Source organism: Tachyglossus aculeatus, chromosome 14 (genome assembly GCF_015852505.1).
Source record: "Tachyglossus aculeatus isolate mTacAcu1 chromosome 14, mTacAcu1.pri, whole genome shotgun sequence".
Lineage (NCBI taxonomy): Eukaryota > Metazoa > Chordata > Mammalia > Monotremata > Tachyglossidae > Tachyglossus > Tachyglossus aculeatus.
The window spans coordinates 50,065,556-50,084,103 of record NC_052079.1 but is presented as its reverse complement, the minus strand read 5'-3'; the positions used below and the strand labels follow the sequence as shown (position 1 = coordinate 50,084,103).

Here is an 18,548-nt window from a genome sequence, read left to right as displayed (position 1 = left end):
TCAATCGTATTTACTGAGCGCTTACTGTGTGCAGAGCACTGTACTAAGCGCTTGGGAAGTACAAGGCGGCAACACACAGAGACAGTCCCTACCCAACGGCGGGCTCACAGTCTAGAAGGGGGAGACAGAGAACAGAACCAAACATGCTAACAAAATAAAATCAATAGAATAGATATGTACAAGTAAGATGAATAAATAAATAGAGTAATAAATATGTACAAACATATATACATATATACAGGTGCTGTGGGGAAGGGAAGGAGGGAAGATGGGATGGCTGGGTTCTTCCCTCCATCCCTCCTCAGGGTTCCCTACTCCTGGGCAGTTTGGTGATGGGCCAGAACCGAGGGGAAGGTAATCATAATCCAGATAATATTGTGAAACGCTTACTATGGGCCAACCATTCATTCATTCAGTCGTATTTATTGAGCGCTTACTGTGTGCAGAGCACTGTGCACTCTTCTAGACTGTGAGCCCACTGTTGGGTAGGGACTGTCTTTATATGTTGCCAATTTGTACTTCCCAAGCGCTTAGTACAGTGCTCTGCACATAGTAAGCGCTCAATAAATACGATTGATGATGATGTGCTAAGCGCTTGGGAAATACAAATTGGCGACATATAGAGACGTATTTATTTATTTTACTTGTACATATCTATTCTATTTTAGATATGTACAAGTCTATTTTTATCTATTCCCCCCTTTTAGACTGTGAGCCCACTGTTGGGTAGGGACTGTCTCTATATGTTGCCAACTTGTACTTCCCAAGCGCTTAGTACAGTGCTCTGCACACAGTAAGCGCTCAATAAATACGACTGATTGATTCTATTTATTTTATTTTGTTAATATGTTTTGTTTTGTTCTCTGTCTCCCCCTTCTAGACGGTGAGCCCACTGTTGGGTAGGGACCGTCTCTAGATGTTGCCAACTTGGACTTCCCAAGCGCTTAGTACAGTGCTCTGCACACAGTAAGAGCTCAATAAATACGATTGATTGATTGATTGGGTCCCTACCCAATAACGGGCTCCCAATCTAGAAGGGGGAGACAGACAAAACAAAACACGTGGACAAGTGTCAAGTCGTCAGAATAAATAGAATTTAAGCTGTGTGCATCATTGACAAAATAAATAGAATAGTAAATATGAACAAGTAAAATAAATAGAGTAATAAATCTGTACAAATATATACAAGTGCTGTGGGGAGGGGAAGGAGGTAGGGCGTGGGGGATGAGGAGGAGGAGAGGAAAAATGGGAGCTCAGTCTGGGAAACCAAGCACTATGCTAAGCGCTGGGTTAGGTGCCATACAAATCTGATTGGAAACAGGCCCTGTCCCACATGCTGCTTAAGTCTGAGGGGGGAAAGCAGAGATAACATCACCAATAGTATTTGTTGAGCGCTTACTGTGTCCAGAGCACTGGGGAGAGTTCAGTGTGCGAAGCAGTGTGGCTCAGTGGAAAGAGCCCGGGCTTGGGAGTCAGAGGTCATGAGTTCTAATCCTGCACTGACACTTGTCAGCTGTGTGACCTTGGGCAAGTCACTTCTCTGTGCCTCAGTTACCTCATCTGTCAAATGGGGATGAAGACTGTGATCCCCACCTGGGACAACCTGATTACCTCGTATCTCCCCCAGTGCTTACAACAGTGCTTGGCACATGGTAAGCACTTAACAAATGCCAACATTATTATTACAGTGTAACAGAGTGGTAGACACATTCCCCGCTCATTGGGGGGTTGTGTGCATTTATCAGTCTATTTATTTTACTTGTAAATATTTACTATTCTATTTATTTTGTTAATGATGTGCATCTAGCTTTACTTCTATTTATTCTGATGACTTGACACCTGTCCACATGTTTTGTTTTGTTGTCTGTCTCGCCCTTCTAGACTGGGAGCCCGTTGTTGGGTAGGGACCGTCTCTGTTGCCAACTTGTACTTCCCAAGCGCTTAGTCCAGTGCTCTGCACACAGTAAGCGCTCAATAAATACGATTGAATGAATGAATGAATGAACGAGTTTACAATCTCTAGGGAAGAGTAGCCAGGACCTCAGCCTGGGCCAGTGCTTGGCTGCTGGAAACCAACCACCTTCTTTCTATCCCTGTCCCTTCCTTGGGAACTTAAACCCATCCTTTCCTCAGACGCCCCTTCCCATCTCCCTCATCCACACAGATTTTCTGCCCAGCTCAAACCCTTTCTCAGATTCGTGCCTCTCTCCCTCCGTTAGACCCTTTATTGTTGTCTTATGCTATCGAGTCGTGTCCGACCCATAGTGACACCATGGACACATCTCTCCCAGAACGCCCCGCTCTCCATCTGCAATCCTTCTGGTAGTGTATCCACAGTTATCGTGATAAAACTACAGAAGTGGTTTACCACCGTCCCTTTCTGTGCAGTAAACGAGTCTCTGCACTCGACAGTACAGTGCTCTGCACATAGTAAGCGCTCAATAAATACGATTGATGATGACTCTGTTCCTTACGGCTGCTGCCCAGCACAGGTGAGTTTTGACTTATAGCAGATTGCCTTCCACTCGCTAGCCACTGCCCATGCTAGGAATGGAATGGGTATAATAATAATAATAATGGCATTTGTTAATCGCTTACTATGTGCCAAGCACTGTTCTAAGCACTGGGGAGGATACAAGGTGATCAGGTTGTCCCACGTGGGGCTCACAGTCTTCATCCCCATTTGACAGATGTGGTAACTGAGGCACAGAGAAGTTAAGCGACTTGCCCAAAGTCACCCAGCTGACAAGTGGTGGAGCCGGGATTAGAACCCACGACCTCTGACTCCCAAGCTCGGGCTTTTTCCACTGAGCCACGCTACTTCTCTAAGGTATGCCTCCGCTTGACTCTCCTTCCTGTAGTCGAGACTGGTAGAGTACTGGAATCTCTCCAGGTGTGACCCTGGGAGGAGGTTAGACCCTTTACATACAAGTATTTGTTTCCTCTTTTCCCCACTTTAGTTGATCCCTTCTCCCTGCTTCCCCTTCTCTCCCAGCCTCTCACCCACTGTCCATCAATCAATCAATCAATCGTATTTATTGAGCGCTTACTGTGTGCAGAGCACTGTACTAAGCGCTTGGGAAGTACAAGCTGGCAACATATAGAGACAATCCTTACCCAACAGTGGGCTCACAGTCCATCACACCAGTCCAGCTTATCCTCAACTCATGTGTATATATATATACATATATATGTATACCTCCTTACCTCCTTCCCCTCCCCGCAGCACCTGTATATATGTTTGTACAGACTTATTACTCTATTTATTTTACTTGTACATATTTACTATTCTATTTATTTGGTTAAAATTAAAATTTATTTGGTACATATCTATTCTATTTATTTTATTTTGTTAGTATGTTTGGTTTTGTTCTCTGTCTCCCCCTTTTAGACTGTGAGCCCACTGTTGGGTAGGGACTGTCTCTATATGTTGCCAACTTGTACTTCCCAAGTGCTTAGTACAGTACTCTGCACACAGTAAGCGCTCAATAAATACGATTGATTGATTGATTGATTTACTATTCTATTCGTTTTGTTAATGATGCGCATTTAGCTTTACTTCTGTTTGTTCTGATGACTTGACACCTGTCCACGTGTTTTGTTTTGTTGTCTGTCTCCCCCTTCTAGACTGCGAGCCTGTTTTTGAGTAAGGACCGTCTCTATACGTTGCCAACTTGTACTTCCCAAGCGCTTAGTACAGTGCTCTGCACACAGGAAGCGCTCAATAAATACGATTTGATGAATGAATGAATATATATGTGTGTATTCTTCACTGAATATTCAGTTTTATTTGTTCTGACTCCACGACTGGTGAACATTTCCATTGGTCTCCCCCGTGAGAATGTAGACTCCCTGTAGGCAGGGGGCATGCCTTGTGTTTCCGTTGGACTTCCCAAATGCTTAGTAGGGAGAAGCAACATTGTGTTATGGATCGAGCATAGCCTTGGGAGTCAGAAGTCATGGGTTCTAATGCTGACTCTGCCACTTGTCTACTGTGTGACCTAGGGCAAGTCACTTATCTTCTCTTTGCCTCAGTTACCCCATCTGCAAAGTGGGGAGTGAGACTGAATCCCAGGTGGGACGGGGACTGTATCCAATGTGATTTGCTTGTATCCACCCCAGTGCTTAGTACAGTGCCTGGTACGTAGCAATCACTTTAATACCACATTTTAAAAATTATTATTATTATAGTACAGTGCACTGAACTCAGTAGGAGTTCAATAAATACCATCCCCATTAATCACTACTTCAAATATGAAGATATATATATATATATATTTATGTATATGTGTTTGTGTGTGTGTATAAATCTCCAGCACTAAGTACAGTGCTTCACAGGTAGTAAGCACTTAACAAATGTCATTATTATTATTATTATTATGGGATGGAGACTTGTCAATCAATCAATGAAATTTATTGAGGACTTACTATGTGCAGACTACTGTAATAATAATAATAATAATGATAACATTTATTAAGCGCTTACTATGTGCAAAGCACTGTTCTAAGAGCTGGGGAGATTACAAGGTGACCAGGTTGTCCCACGGGGGGCTCATAGTCTTCATCCCCATTCTACAGATGAGGTAACTGAGGCCCAGAGAAGTTAAGTGACTTGCCCAAAGTCACATAGCTGACAATTGGCGGAGCCGGGATTTGAACCCCTGACCTCTGACTCCAAAGCCTGGGCTCTTTCCAATGAGCCACGCTGCTTCTCTAAAGTGCTCTGTACTGAGCACTTGGGAGAATACAGTACAACAGAATTAGCAGTCACATTCCCTGTCCCACAACTAGCTTCCAGTCTAGAGGAACTGCCTATCCTCCCTCTGAAACCCACCTCAATATTTTCCTATCCTGACAGATGCAAAGTTTTCCTGTTTCCCTGCCAAACTCTCTTGTTGCAATCTCAGCCCATTTCCTCCTGTTTTGACCCTTGGGGCCATGGAGAAGAACTTAGAGGAAAAAGCTTCCTAGTCCAGAAGACAGTTATTCAGTTCTCCCTTAGCCTTCTCCTCTTCCAGGCCATAAAACCCCTAATCCGTTTCCGTTCCTCTCACAAGGAGCATCCATTGCCCCTTTTTTGTCATCTCTGACCCCATCCAGCTTCTCTGCGTCCTGGGCACAGTCGTCATTCATTCAGTCGTATTTATTGAGCGCTTACTATGTGCAGAGCGCTGTACTAAGTGCTTGGAAAGTACAATTCAGCAACAAAGAGAGACAATCTCTGCCCACACCGGGCTTACAGGCCAGAAGCGGGGTGGGGGGGGTGGGGAGTTAGACATCAAAACAAGCAATTAATCAATCAATCAATCATATTTATTGAGTGCTTACTGTGTGCAGAGCACTGTACTAAGCACTTGGGAAGTACAAGTTGGCAACATATAGAGACAGTCCCTACCCAACAGTGGGCTTACAGTCTAAAAGGGGCTCACAGTCTAAAAGCAAACGGCCCTCCCAGACTGAGCCCCCTTTTTCCTCTCCTCCTCCCCATCCCCCTGCCCTACCTCCTTCCCCTCCCCACAGCACCTGTATATATATATATATATATATGTTTGTACAGATTTATTACGCTATTTATTTTACTTGTACATATTTACTATTCTATTTATTTTACTTGGACATATTTACTATTCTATTTATTCTGTTAATGTTGTGCATCTAGCCTTATTTCTATTTATTCTGATGACTTGACACCTGTCCGCGTTTTGTTTTGTTGTCTGTCTCCCCCTTCTAGACCGTGAGCCCGTTGTTGGGTAGGGACTGTCTCTATATGTTGCCAACTTGTACTTCCCAAGCGCTTAGTCCAGTGCTCTGCACACAGTAAGCGCTCAAGAAATACGATTGAATGAACGAATAAAGGAATGAATGAACAATGAGGGCGTGAGCTGGGCAGGGAAGAGCAGGAGGGGCTCTCTAAGGTCAAGGGTGACCTTAGGCCAGGCTCGTGAAGGCTTTTAAAATTGTGCCACGTTGCTGGCTTGCCTGAATCTTGTGGTCCACTATGACCCCCATATCTTTTCCCATCCAGTCCAACTCGTCCAACAGTGGCACTCAGGGTTGAGGCCACTCGATATGGAGTAACAGGTTGATCCTTTTAGCCCAGGGGCCAGGCGGGAAGGCAGCTGAACCCTCAACCCCCGCCACCGGAGGAGAGACGCGGCTGGCAGCGGACCACCCGCCCCCGTGCTGGTGAGCCTGGAGAGGAGACATCCAAACCTGGAGCATCTAAAAAGGAGCCCGGCAAGTGAAATGATAACAATTAAAAATAACCCTCCTCACCCTCCTCTCCCCCTTCCCTGCCACAAAAGAGGCTTGAAAAGCCGCACGACAGGTGTCTCCCTGCGTCCCAAAATAATCCAAGACACCGCCACCGTCTCTGTTCGCGCTGCACACTCTCCATGCTAGGGGTTTCCACGGCAACCACAAGCCATGTCGCCAGGGTGACAAGGAGAAAGAGGAGACAGAATTTGGCAATAAAAACGGGGAGAGATTATTGTTCCGATATAGCCGTATATTCATGGATGTGTTTGTGTGAGCGTGTATTTGTGTGAGTGAGTTTATTTCTATGGGGAGATGAGGAGTCAGGGAACGCGAGGGAGAGTTTGACAGAGTTTGGAGAAGTTAGGGATGATGATGATGGAAAAGCAGCGTGGCCTAGTGGAAAAAGCACGGACTTGGGAATCAGAGGATCTGGGTTCTAATCCCCGCTCTGCCGATTGCTTGCTGTGTGACCCTGGGCAAGTCACTTAACTTTTCTGTGCCTCGGTCCCCTCAACTGTAAAATGGGAATGAAATACCTGTTCTCGCTCCTACTTAAAGAAGCAGCCTGGCTCAGTGGCAAGAACCCGGGCTTGGGAGTCAGAGGTCATGGGTTCTAATTCTGGCACCACCACTTATCGGCTGTGTGACTTTGGGCAAGTCACTTAACTTCTCTGGGCCTCAGTTACCTCATCTGGAAAATGAGGATTAAGATTGTGAGCCCCACATGGGACAACCTGATCCCCTTGTATCCCCCCAGCGCTTATAACAGTGCTTTGCATATAGTAAGCACTTAACAAATACCATCATTATTACCGTGAGACCCATTTGGGACAAGGATCGTATCCAACCTGATTAACTTGAATCCACCCCAGCGTGTTTAGAAAGTGTTTGACACATAGGAAGTGCTTAATAGTGCTTTGCACATAGTAAGCGCTTAATAAATGCCATTATTATTATTAACAAATATAATAATAGTATTAATAATAAGGTTTTCCTGTCCAACCCCTGTGCTCACGATGTCTTCCCCTTCTAGACTGTGAGCCCACTGTTGGGTAGGGACCGTCTCTATATGTTGCCGACTTTTACTTCTCAAGCGCTTAGTACAGTGCTCTGCACACAGTAAGCGCTCAATAAATATGATTGAATGAATGAATTGAATGAATACAGCTGGGCCGAGACCCTGGGTAGAGCGGGAATCACTGTCCCTTCCCTTACTACGTACCTGGGTTCCAATCCTGGCTCCACCACTTGTCTGCTGTGTGACCTTGAGCAAGTCACTTCACTTCTCTCTGCCTCAGTTACCTCAACTGTAAAACGGTGATTAAGACTATGAGCCCCACGGGGGACAGGAAATGTGTCCAACCTGACCACCTTGTATCTACCACAGTGCTTATTACACATAGTAAGCACTTAACAGATATCATTATTATTATTGTTATTATTATTATTCCCTCTGGGTTCTCAAGGGCAGTGAGAACTTGTCGCCTTCCCCATCCTGGGGCGGGAAGCCTGGTTCCAGCACCGCTGAGTCGAGCCCCGTTTCCCTCAGCACCCCCACATCTTCTTCAGAAGCTCCATTCCAGACCAAGTTCCCAGCCCCTACCCGAGTATTTAGCCTGTGGCAGATGGCCCCATTGCCTCTCCCTTGGAACAGCCCTGAGGGCTATTCTGGGGGCAAGAACCCTTCTTCTCCCCATCATGGGGCTGTTTCTGCTCTCCGGCCTCCACTCACTGCAGTCAGGTCACAGAGCTTCTCATTATGTTGTTGCCCTCAATCTCGTGGCAGGGGGGTACAGGAACAACAAGGATTGTTCTCCGCATTTTACAGTTGGGGAAACTGAGGCTCAGAGATAGGAAATGACTTACCCCTGGGCTAAGCAGGGTCAGATCTAGTGCTATATAATCCAGTGCTGATTCCCATTGCTCTCCCTCAAGCTGCTCTGAGTTTGGAAACTTTAACTCTACTCTTCCTCTCCCCTCACCCTCCCATTGCCTCCTCCTCCTCTTCCTCTGCCATCCTGCTTCCCCCAACATCCTATTGGCTGGCTCCTACTCAGGACAGAGACTTGAACTCAGAGCCCATCAAGTTTGCAGATAATCCCTCATGGGAGTGGCCCAGAGCTGGTCTATTCTCAGCCCTGTTTCTCCCACCCTGGAGAAAATTTGGAAAAATTAAATACATTTTGCTTTCTGCTTTTCCTCACCAACTCATCCCAGGAACCCAGAGCTTTTTGTCCTTTCTCATTCATCTTCTTTCCTCCTGGGCAGCGGAAAAGGGGGCCTCCTTCCCTCGCTTCTTCTGGACGGCCGAGACGTCGGCCTCCCTCCCGCCCTACTCCTGGACAGTCAGTAAGAGGGCCTCCCCAGCTCCTCTTCCACAGCTGACAGGTGAGCCTTCCTCCCTCCCTCCTCTTGGACGGCTAGTAGGTGGGCCTCCCCACTCCTCCTGCACGGCTGAAAGGTAGACCTCCCTCCTCCTGAACAGCCAGTAGGTAGGCCTCCTTCCCCCCTTCCTCCTGGCCGACCACAGTCAATAAGTGGGCCTCCCTCCTTCCCTCCTTCTGGATGGCCATTAGGTGGACACCCCCACCCCACTCCTCCTCCTCCAACAGGTGGGCTTCCCCACCACCCTCCTGGACAGCACCTGTAGGTGGGTGCGGGCCTGAGGTGGACAGCTGCTCTCTAGAAAGGAGAGACAGGCGCCTTAGGGACACTTTCCCCACCACCTGTCTGTCCATGACACCTTCTGTAGAGACCTCTCCCTCCTCATCCCTTCTCTCCTCCCCTCCTACTCTCCTCTCCCTTGCTCTCCCCCTTTTCCTCCTCTTCTCCCTTCCTGTTCTTCTCTCCTTTCTCCTCAGGCTACCCCCAAGCACGACCATTAGCCCTGATGGCTACTGGGTCTGGTGAGGCAGCCCTCCTCTCCTCTCCTTCTCCCAGACAGACAGAAGTGATTTCTGTCATTCCGGGCAGAGGCGAACTCACCCTGGCCAGTCCTCTCACACACACAGACACACAGGTTCCCCTCCCTGCCGGCCCTGGCCTGGTTGTGGATCCTGAAAGGTCCAGTTGGGTTCAGGGGGAGAAGACAAAGGGAGAAAAGTGCTTGAGCAGGAAACTTGGAGGTCCCAGCCTCCGACCTCCAACCTCTAGCCTCCTCGTCCCCTGAACTGAGCAGAAGGGGCCCCGGGAACCACTAGGAGGGTTTCAGGGGACACAGAGTCCCATCTTGCCCACCCCCCCACCCTCCCTCTACTCCCCCTCGCCACTCCCACCCCCTGCCCCCCACCGCAGGAGCAGCAGCAGGAAAGGTTGGCGGAGGGGGGCTATTTTGGGAGCGTCTCCCTGGCAACAGCTGCTACCGCCGTCTGTGGCGGTTTTTCTATAGGTGCTAAAATATTCCACCCTGGTGACTACACGGAGTTGCGGGGTGGGTGGGGGGGGGCACCAGGAGGGGTGGGGGTAGTGGAATGTGGGGAGAGGGTCCCCAGTGTCCTCCCCCAGGTCCTGTGGCCCCTGTGTTGGCGGGCTCCAGCACCTTCCTGAGCAGTGAGTTTGGCTTCTTGGGAAGGAAGGACGGTTCTGTTCCTTCTGGCCTTGGAGCGGTGGGGCCGTGGTGAGTCTGGGGGCTCTGGAGGAGGGGAAGAGTCAGGCTAGACGATCCCGCTGGAAGGTCTTGGAGGGGTGGAGACCCCTGGTGAATCTGTGTGGGCAGGCTAGGCATGGGGCTCTTTGGGATGAAGGGTAAGGGATGCATCAGAGAGAACACCAGCTCAGTTCCTCCCAGGGGGCTTCTCTCAAGGTCCTGGGAGAACAGAGGAGGATTGGGAGGAGGTCCTGGGGAGAATTATTTCCCACACTGCTTCTCCTCCTTTCCCTTACTAGCTTGAGGGACCCAGTCCCTCTCTGCTACCTGTGAAGCAGGGGATTCCAGGTCTGCTCCTGGGTCTGCTCTAGGGCCTGGTGGTCAGCAGGGAAGCCCAGGGGTCAGGATGTTGGTTCTGTTCTTGGGTCTGCTCTCGGACCTGCTGGCCAGCAGGGAAGGCCAGGGGTCAAAATGCTAGTTCTGCTCCTGGGTCTGCTCTAGAGCCCGGTGGTCAGCAGGGAAGTCCAGGGGTCAGAATATTGGTTCTGTTCTTGATTCTGCTCTAGGGCCTGGTGGTCAGGAGGAAGCCTGGGGTGAAGATGCCAGTTCTATTCCTGGGTCTTCTCTAGAACTTGGTGGTCAGTAGGGAAGCCAGGGGTCAGGATGTCAGTTCTGTTCCTGGGTCTGCTCTAGAGCTTGGTGGTCAGCGGGGAAGCCCAGAGGTTAAGATGTCAGACCCAGGGCTGGCAACGAGTTTACTGTAATGCTGATGTTTCCAAAGGACAGCAACCTCCACTCTGGCCCCAGGGACCCAGGGAGGAGGAAGACAGTAGGGCCTTTGGGGAGAGAAGACTAGCTGAGAGCGGGGGTTCTCACCCTTCCTCTCTCCTTGCATTGGGCCCCCCGAGCTCATCACAAAGCTGGTCACGTCCCTCCTGAGCTGACCAAGCAGTAGAGTCCGCCCACCACCACCTTTCTCTGCCCTCCTCAGTCTCTGCCTTGACCACACAGAACCTCAGGCCTCAGTCTGCTGCTGTTCTTTCTGAGACCCTGCCCCGTTCCACCCTCCTGTCCCGGGCCCCGGTACCGTGGGGATCAGCCCTGCTGGAGAACCGAGACTCGAGATTGCTCAGAGCACCAGTAGGCCCTTTCTGCTCCCTGGCTTCTGGCTCCCTGGGCCCCTGCTCTCTAGATCCCTGCTCCCTGGATTCCAGTTTTCTGGATCCCTGTTCCCCGGATTCCTGATCCCCAAATCTCTTCTAAGGGGCTCTCTACTTTGTGTGTCCTTGCTCCCTGACTCTTTGCTAGTGTGCTCCCTACTCCCCAGTTCTCTGCTACATGGCTCCCAGTTCCCTGCTACATGGCTCTCTGCTTCCCAGTTCTTTGCTACATGGGTCCCTGATCTCCAGTTCCCTGCTCCCCAGTTGCTCCCTAATTCCCTGCTCCCCAGCTCCGCTCCCTGCTTCAGAAGTTCCTGCCACAGGAATGCCCCAGGGAAGCCAGGAGAGCAAGGAGAAAAGGCCCACTCAGGGACACCTGTGGCCACCTTTCTTTCTGCTTCTTCCCACCTCCCTTCCCCTGCCTCAGCTTCAGGGTCACCCAGGAGGGGCAAGGCACAACCCCAGTGCCCTCGACTCTGCAGGGGGAGAGAAGTGACTCCAGGACTAGCCAGCAGACCCAGCCCTGCCCTTTCATCCCACGGGCTTTAGGGCCTGGTGGTCAGCGGGGAAGGCCAGGGGCCAGGATGCCGGTACCATTCCTCAGTCTGCTCTAGGTCCTGGTGGTCAGCAGGGAAGGCCAGGGGTTAGCATCTAGTGCTGTTCCTGGGTCTACTAAATGCTCCTCATTGGCTCTTCTGGGCTCCCCCTTCCCCTTAGTCTCCCCATCTGTAGGCTGGGCCATCATGGTGCACAGACCTGAAGACTCTTCTTGCTGGAAGTTAGGGCTGCCCTCACCCACTCACCCCATCCCTTCGCCCCCCGCAGCCTCTGAGCCTCCTGCCAGCCTCTGCAAAGTCTGCAGAGAAGAAAACTTCAAGGCAGTCCTTGGTAATGCGGACCAATCAATCAATCCATCAATGGTACTTACTGAGCACTTACTGTGTGCAGAACACTACTAATGGTTAGAGCACAGGCCTGGGAATCAGAAGGACCTGGGTTCTAATCCTGGCTTTGCCACTCATCTGCAGAGTGACTTTGAGCAAGTCACTTAACTTCTCTAAGCCTCAGTTCCTTCATCTGTAAAATGGGGATTAATACTGGGAGCCCCATGTGGGACATGGACTGTGTCCCACCTGATCAGCTTGTATCTACCCCAGCACTTAGTATGTTGCCTGGCATGTAGTAAGCACATAAAGAATCCTATTTAAAAAGAAACGGCTGGAAGAGTACAATACAACAGAGTAGGTAGACACTATTTCTGCCCACAAGAAGCTTACAGACTAGAAGGGGAGACAGACATTAAAAAAAATTACAAACTTATATGTATATAAATGGTTTGGGGCTGGACTTGGGGTAAGTAGCAAAGTGATCAAATATCACAGACAATGCAGCAGGTAAGTGAATAGGAGAAGTGAGAGCCTAGTCAGAGAAGGCTTCTCTTAGGAGATGCGATTTTAGAAGGGCTTTGAACGTGGCAGGAGTGGTAGTCTGTCATATTAGAGAAGCAGCGTGGCTCAGTGGAAAGAGCCCGGGCTTTGGAGTCAGTGGTCATGGGTTCAAATCCCGACTCCACCAATTGTCAGCTGTGTGACTTTGGGCAAGTCACTTAACTTCTCTGCGTCCCAGTTACCTCATCTGTAAAATGGGGATTGACTGTGAGCCCCACGTGGGACAACTTGATCACCTTGTAACCTCCCCAGTGCTTAGAACAGTGCTTTGCACATAGTAAGTGCTTAATAAATGCCATTATTATTATTATACATGCAGGGGGAGGGAATTCCAGGCCACAGGAAGGATGTGGGCAAGGGGTCCAGGGTGAGATAGATGAGATCAAGGGTTAGAGAGTAGGTTGGCATTAGAATGTGTGGGCTAGGTTGCAGTAGATCAGCCAGGTAAGGTAGGAGGAGGTGAGCTGATTGAGAGCCTTAAAGCTGATGATGATGAGTTCCTGTTTAATGCGGAGGTGGATGGGCAGCTATTGGAGGTTTTCGAAGAGTGGGCAGATGTGGACTGAATGGTTTCGTAGAAAAATGATCTGGGCACGAAAATGTGGACTGGAGAGGGGAGAAACTGGAGGTGAATCCACTCTGCATCATGGAAACCAGGGAGCACTGATCGGGGGAACGGGGGGCTCGCCTTATCGAATGGGACCCTGGGCCAGTGGGGCTGGGACAGGAGAGCGGGGAGAGCCAGACGAGGAGCAGGGTCAGGGGCTTGCTATGTGCAGAGCATTGTTCTAAGCGTTTGGGAGGTTCCAAGGTGATCAGGTTGTCCCACGGGGGGCTCACTGTCTTAATCCCCATTTATAGATGAGGGCATTGAGGCACAGAGAGGTGAAGTGACTTGCCCAGGTTCGCGCAGCTGGTAAGTGGCGGAGCCGGGATTTGAGCCCATGACCTCTGACTCCAAAGCCCGGGCTCTTTCCACTGAGCCACGCTGCTTCTCAATAAATGCCATCATTATCATTATTATTAAGGGTGACGACCAGGCCGGCAGGAGGGGGCAGTCAGCCAGGCAATCTCCGTTATAGCCATCATGATGGGATTTGTTAATCGCTTACTACATGCCAAGCACTGTACTAAACGCTTGGGGGGGGTACAGCAAATCAGGTGGGACCCAGTCCCTGACCCACCAGGGCCCACCGTCTCCATCCCCATTTGACAGATGAGGTCACTGAGGCCCAGAGAAGTGAAGTGGCTTGCCCAAAGCCACATGGCAGACAGTTGGCGGAGCTGGGATTGGAATCCAGGACCTTCTAACTCCCAGGCCTGTGCTGTATCCACTACCCCAAATGCTGCTGCTCATTTATTGAGCTCCTAATAATAATAATAGATCTCTATTATTATTATTATTATCTTAGTATTTGTTAAGAACTTTTCTATGTGCCAAGCACTGTTCTAAGCTCTGGGGTAGATACAAGGTCATCGGGTTGAACATATATATATATATATATATGTGTATATATGTTTGTACATGTTTATTACTCTATTTATTTTGCTTGTACATATTCATTCTATTTATTTTATTTGGTTTATATATTTTGTTTTGTTGTCCATCTCCCCCTTCTAGACTGTGAGCCCGCTGTTGGGTAGGAACTGTTGCCAACTTGTACTTCCCAAGCGCTTAGTACAGTGTTCTGCACAGAGCAAGTGCTCAATAAATACAATTGAATGAGTGAATGAATGCTGTTGCCACCGATCCTAGTGTCCCCTGGCCCGGTGACCCCTGCAGGACCCTGGCTCAGGCCGGGGAGAAGAAGCGAGGGAGGCCCGGGTAGCCTCCTGTCTTGGGACCCCCCCTATTCAAGCACAGCGCCAGCAAGGGCCTGGCTGACCTGGGCTGAGGAGCCTGCGGTGAGGCCAGCTGCAGCTGATGGAAAGGAGTTGGAAGAGAAGGAAAAGGATCGGTAATAGTAATAATAACAAGAATATTGTTATTATTATTGTTACTAATAATAATGTGACGTTCTGGGCTGGGGGCAAAGGTTAGAGAAGCAGCCTGGCTCAGTGGAAAGAGCCCAGGCTTGGGAGTCAGAGGTCATGGGTTCTAATCCCTGCTCAGCCACAGTCTTTTAGACTGTGAGCCCACTGTTGGGTAGGGACTGTCTCTGTATGTTGCCAACTTGTACTTCCCGAGCGCTTAGTACAGTGCTTTGCACACAGTAAGCGCTCAATAAATGCGATTGATTGATTGATTGATTGTCAGCTGTGTGACTTTGGGCAAGTCACTTCACTTCTCTGGGCCTCAGTGACCTCATCTGTAAAATGGGGATGAAGACTGTAAGCCCCCCGTGGGACAACCTGTTCACCTTGTAACCTCCCCAGCGCTTAGAACAGTGCTTTGCACATCGTAAGTGCTTAATAAATGCCATTATTATTATTATTATTAGAGCAGGGGCCTGGGAGTCATAAGGACCTGGGTTCTAATCCAGCTTTTAGACTGTGAGCCCATTGTTGGGTAGGGACTGTCTCTATGTGTTGCCAACTTGTACTTCCCAAGCGCTTAGTACAGCGCTCTGCACACAGGAAGCGCTCAATAAATACGATTGATGATGATGATAATCCCAGCTCTGCCACTGTCAGTTGTGTGACCTTGGGCAAGTCGCTTAACTCTCTATGCCTCAGTTTCCTCATCTGTAAAATGGGGATTAAGACTCTGAACTCTGTGTGGGACAGGAAATGTGTCCAACCCGATAATCTTGTATCTACCCCAGCGCTTAGTACAATGCCTGGCTCATAGTAAGAGCTTAACAAATACCACTATTATCGTTATTATTATTGTTAATAATGATGATGATGATCATTGCGGTCTTTGTCAAGCACTTACTATGTGTCAAACTCTGGGGTAAATGCAATGCAATCTGCTATGACGTGTCCTTCCCTCTCACGATCTAAGGGGAAGGGAGAAGCCGTAATTGAAGAGGAGGAGGAAGAGGAAGAGGTCCATGGTGAGGAGGAAAAGGAGGAGGGGAAAAAGGAGGAGGAGGGGGATGTGGATTGAGGAGGAACAAACTATATTGTATTTATTAATTTTTATTTCTTTGTTTATGGCATTTATTCTTTCATTCATTCAACCAATCATATTTATTGAGCTCTTACTCTGTGCAGAGCACTGCACTAAGTGCTTGGAAAATACAATTCAGCAATAGAGACAATCTCAGCCCATGACGGGCTTTAAACACTTACTGTGTGTCAAATGCTGTTCTAAACGCTGAGTGAGGTACGAGTTAATCCCACACGGGGCTGGGAACAAAGTAGGAAAGTTTAATAAAGTGCTTGGCTTAGAGTAAGCGCTCAGTAAATACCACTGATTGATGAAAAGGAAGAGGAGGGAGGAGGAAGCTTGTACGCCTCCGCTCCGAGGGGTTCCCCCCACTCCTGCCTCTCCAGCCACAGACAGACGTCCCGCGTTAGGGAAATCGGGTGATGGAGGGGAGCCCTGAAAATCGTTCTGGTCCTTCCTGGTTTCCGGCCACGGTGACCCCAACTTGACCCTGCAATCCCCTTGGCTGGCCTAGGAATTGGTGCTCGGAGGGTCGGTCAGGGAGTGTGTCTGGGGTCTGGTCATTCCCCAGAAGTGGCTGCACACAGGGGGGAGAGGTTGGGGGTGGGGGCGACGGGACCCTGGGGTAGCTTTTCAAGTTGGCAAAGGGCTTAGAGTCCTTGCAGGGGTCATCTCCTCAATTTCAGCAGGGACCCCTGCAAGGAAGCAGGAAAATCCGCCAAGCTAGCTCTCTTCCTCCCGTCAAAGCCCTACTGAGAGCTCACCTCCTCCAGGAGGCCTTCCCACACTGAGCCCCCTCCTTCCTCTCCCCCTCCCTATCCCCCCAGCCCTACCTCCTTCCGCTCCCCACAGGACCTGTATATAAGTTTGTGCAGATTTATTACTCTATTTATTTTACTTGTACATATTTACTATTCTATTCATTTTATTTTGTTAGTATGTTTTGTTTTGTTGTCTGTCTCCCCCCTTCTAGACTGTGAGCCTGCTGTTGGGTAGGGACCGTCTCTATATGTTGCCAACTTGTACTTCCCAAGCACTTAGTACAGTGCTCTGCACACCATAAGTGCTCAATAAATACGACTGAATGAATGAATGAAAATTGATAATAACGATAATAACAACAACAACTGTGAGCCCCGTGTGGGACAACCTGATTACCTTGTATCTCCTCCAGAGCTTAGAACAGTGCTTGGCACATCATCATCATCATCATCAATCGTATTTATTGAGAGCTTACTGTGTGCAGAGCACTGTACTAAGCGCTTGGGAAGTACAAGTTGGCAACATATAGAGACAGTCCCTACCCAACAGTGGGCTCACAGTCTAAAAGGGGGAGACAGAGAACAAACCCAAACATACTAACAAAATAAAATAAATAGAATAGATATGTACAAGTAAAATAAATAAATAAATAAATAGAGTAATATAGTGAGCACATAGTAAGCGCTTAACAGATGCCATTATTATTATTATTATTATTTGTTAAGCTCCAATGTGCCAAGCTCTGTTCTAAGCTCTGTGATAGATACAAGCTTCTCAGGTTGGACACAGTCCCTGTCTCACGTGGGGCTCCCATTGTACAGGCGAGGTGACTGAGGCCCAGAGAAGTGAAGCGACTCGCCCAAGGTCATCCAGCAGACAAGAGGCAGAGAGGGGATTAAAACTCAGGTCCTTCTGCTTCCCAGGCCCGTGCTCTATCCATTATGCCACACTGCTTCTCAGAACTTGGTCTTTGGGAGTCCAAGGCCCCCTCCAGGACCCCCGGGAGCCCAGGAGAAGGGGAGGGGGCTCTGGGCGTGGATCCCAGAGGGTCTTGCTCCCTTGCCCCGCGCCGGGCAGTGGGCTGCAGGGCGAGGCCTGAAGGTGTGGGAGCTTCGGGGTCGGAGGGATCCGGGCCGGTCCCCAGGGCTGGAGTTGTCCCTGGGCCGCTTCGCAGCCCTGCAGCCGCAGTGGACGCGCCCTGTGGCTCTCATTCACACGTGAGGATGAGCTAAAGTAGAGGGAGAGCTGTCGGGTTCGGCCAGAGTTGGCGCTTCTTAGCTACAGACCACCCCTCCGCTGTCGAGGGAGGGGGAGGACAGGGAAGGAGGAGGAGGAGGAGGAGGAGGAGGAGGAGGGCAAGACAGGAGAGAGAGAAAGAGAGAGAGAGAGGGGAGAAAACAAAGAGAGAAAGGAGAAAACACAGAGAGAAAAGAGAGGAGAAAACAGAAAGAGGGAGAAAGAGAGAGAGGGAGTGAGAGGGAGAAAGAGAGAGGAGAAAACAGAACGGGGAGAAAGAGAGAGAGAGAGAGAAAGGAGAAAACAGAGAGGAGAAAACAGAGAGGGAGAAAACAGAGAGAGGGGAAGAGAGGAGAAAACAGAAAGGAGAAACAGAGAAAGGAGAAAACAGAGAGGAGAAAAGAGGGAAAAACAGAAAGAGAGAGGGAGAAAGAGAGAGGAGAAAACAGAAAGGGGAGAACAGAGAAAGGAGAAAACAGAGAGAGGAGATAAGAGAGGGAGAAAACAGAGAGAGAGGGAGAAAGAGAGGAGAAAACAGAAAGAGGGAGGAGAGAGAGAGAGAGAGAGAGAGAGAGAGAGAGACCTGCGAGACACAGGCAGAGACACAGAGACGCAGAAGAGACAGGATCGGGCAGAGACACGAAGACGGTAGAAAAAGAGAACCGGACAGAGGACCAAGAGCAGGTAGAGCCAAAAAGACAGGCAGCGGAAGAGGGATTCGGGCTTGCACAGCAAGACAGAGACAGGGAGGCAGGGAGAGAGGTGGAGGCAGAGAGACACTCAGAGGCGTCGTGGGGGGTGTGGGGGGAGACGAGGCATACAAACTGAGAGCAGGGAAGGGGGGGGGGAGAGTGACAGGGAGCAGAAACCGAGGAGGGAGGTGGAAAGGAAAAAAATACAGGGGAGTGGGGGGGAAGAGAGGGAGGGAGAGAGAGGGAGGGAGGGGGGAGAGAGAGGGAGAAAGGGAGGGAGGGAGAGAAAGAAAGAGGGAGGGAGAGAAAGAGAGGGAGAGAGGGAAAGAGAGGAGAGGGAGGGAGGGAGAG

At 49.6% G+C, this 18,548-nt stretch overlaps 1 protein-coding gene across 3 annotated transcripts in view; it reads left to right on the top strand.

Moving 5' to 3' along the window:
- Positions 1-8,599: 8,599 nt before the first annotated feature.
- The window catches only part of KCNJ4 (potassium inwardly rectifying channel subfamily J member 4), a 47,255-nt gene continuing 37,306 nt past the window's right edge, over positions 8,600-18,548 (top strand). The window contains exon 1 of one of the 3 annotated variants that reach the window (XM_038756573.1): positions 8,600-8,646. The gene's annotated coding sequence lies outside the window, so the exon portion shown is untranslated. Of the gene's footprint in view, positions 8,647-9,810; positions 9,875-18,124; positions 18,190-18,548 lie in introns of those variants that run through there. The other 2 variants (XM_038756572.1, XM_038756574.1) reach the window with 2 other exon arrangements.